Source organism: Helianthus annuus, chromosome 11 (genome assembly GCF_002127325.2).
Source record: "Helianthus annuus cultivar XRQ/B chromosome 11, HanXRQr2.0-SUNRISE, whole genome shotgun sequence".
Classification (NCBI taxonomy): Eukaryota; Viridiplantae; Streptophyta; class Magnoliopsida; order Asterales; family Asteraceae; genus Helianthus; species Helianthus annuus.
The window spans coordinates 143,658,702-143,661,041 of record NC_035443.2 but is presented as its reverse complement, the minus strand read 5'-3'; the positions used below and the strand labels follow the sequence as shown (position 1 = coordinate 143,661,041).

The following is a 2,340-nucleotide window of genomic DNA, read 5'->3' as shown; positions in this document are numbered from 1 at the left end:
TAGCTTCACTTGTAAAACTATAACGAAAATGAATCCTCAATCTACACTTTTAAATACAACTCCTGTTAAGTAAATAAAAAATTATGAAGTCAAGTATTGTGGTTGTGAAGTATTGTGGTTTGTTAAAGACAATATATAGGATCCATATTTAAGAGATGGGTGACCCGAATTTTAAATGGATCCCGCTTCCACCTACAATCTTATTCAACCCATTTATATAAGTGAAATGCAAAAAAAGGAGAAAAAGCTATGCATTTGGTTAAATTCTTGACAAATATTAGTTCATCTCAACGCCATCTCAAATTATTACTTGCTCTAGCAAATCTTAAAGTTGCATACAGAAAGTCATATATTGTAGGTAAATAATAGAGGTTGCATGTACATGTAATTTCAAATTGTCATAAACCATGGCAGTGTAAAGTATTCTAAATAGTTGATTTACTGATGTGTACTCTACCATACAAAACTGAATGCAAAATAAATGTGTTTTGGGCTTTTTCTGGGATTTGTGAATTAAAAGACTCCATCATCTGTTTCTCATCTTCTTCCTCAACTTCATCTCCTCCTTGCTATCAAGGTGACATCTATAATATCTTTGCCTATTGCTACTTCAAAGCTTTGAAAAGCTGTTAGAAAGTTAAGGAAATGAAATAAACACTTCTTTATATTAAAAAAAAAAATACTTCTGATAAAAAAAATTAAAAGATACTTCCTTGAATAACAGGAAGAATGTTTGCATCCAGCTTCTGCAAATGTTGTCAGGAATATCAAAAGTTTTCAGGTAATTGTGTTTAAAATGTTTTTTTCTTTTTTGTGAAATAGAAAGTCAAACCTTGTTATCTATTAGAAGCTCCAACATATAGTTATTCCATAGGAACCGTGGTTTTGCCTGTGTCAACAAAATTCAAACATGTATTTCATTGATAACGGGTCGAATGTGGAAGGAAAATTAGCTAAAAAGAAATAGTAGTCTAAAGTATATACAAAATGGACATAAAAAGTATTGATGGGCTTAAACCGGCCCGACCCATTTTGACCCATCCGGCACAATTTGCCAACTCTAGTTTCAGCAATGGTAGATCCATGATTTCTATTAATGTAAGCAATACTTACCTACCTCCAGAGAGGAAGAGAGGAAGTCTGGTCGATTCTTCACCCAAGTCATTCAACCGTTGGGCGCTGCAAAAAGGCAAAAAAGTAAGGGTTGTTCAAAAAGCTCGCGGCTCGCTCGAAATTGACTCGTTTGTAAAAGGGCCGAGCACGGGCCAAGGTAAGCTCGACTTGGCGGCTCGTTTGTTAGGCTCATTTAAATTAAAACCCAAATATTAATATATGTAAACTATAACCCAAAATTTTATTATATATAAATTATAAATTCTTTTGTTTAAAAATTCTTGTGTAAATATGTGTAGAAATATAAAATTAATTTTCTTTAAAAAATGCGACGGCTTGATGAGCTGGCTAGAGCACAACATTTCAACTCGTAAAGATAAATGAGTCGAGGCGGTTATGCTCACTTTAGCTAGGCATGGCTCGTCTCGTTTACAGCCCTAAAAAAAGTCATCATTCACATTCGAAAAAAATCCTTATTTTTTCATAAATATGGAGAAAAAGTAGTCCTTATTTTGAAGGTATATTTTCAATTATTTACTTTTATGATTGACTTTTTACCTTCTCTTGACGATTGAGGGCCTCTGGGGTTCCAATTTTTTCAAGCATTTTGTCAAGAAGTGTATCTACTCGACTAACAAAGAAAGAAGCAACACTTGTAACCCTAGATAAGTCATGAAGACCTGAAGCCTCCAATCCATCTAAAAAATCACCAACAGCTGCCACATATATTGATAGTGAAAATATGAGCTTTGACAAATCATTAAAAAGAAGCAAAAAAAGAGAATAGTATTGAACTAAAAGTTTAGAGTGACGCGTAAAAATGATACGTATTCAGGTCCAAGTATATAATTGCCCAAGTAACCTTTTTTTGTTATTTCTTGTCTATTCCAGGCAAAGGTATTGAACAAAGGCCTTTTAGCTTGATCAACACCATGGGTTTGAGCACTTCACATGCATGTTATATGTTCCAGAAGTGCCATTGCCAACTACATTGGCTATATAATGACTCAATTGTTATTCTTGATTATATCCATGTTGAACATACATGATTTTAAATTGGCTATTAGTTAGTACTTGCTGGTATGGTTGATCCAATACTCTTTCCCCAAATAGTTTACATTTTTATATATAAAGTTTTTATTATTTTATACACACTTTTTATGCTTAAAAATACACTACAAGAACCATTTGACCTGTTAGAGGTTAAGCATAACCGATCAAACAGGT

General features: G+C 33.1%; 1 long non-coding RNA gene across 1 annotated transcript; it reads right to left on the bottom strand.

The window, feature by feature from the left end:
- Positions 1–405: 405 nt before the first annotated feature.
- On the bottom strand, positions 406–1,283 carry LOC118483681. Its single transcript, XR_004871035.1, has 3 exons — positions 833–1,283; positions 710–746; positions 406–626 (listed from the first exon to the last, which is right to left on the bottom strand). It is a non-coding gene; the product is annotated as an uncharacterized LOC118483681 (long non-coding RNA).
- Positions 1,284–2,340: the final 1,057 nt, after the last annotated feature.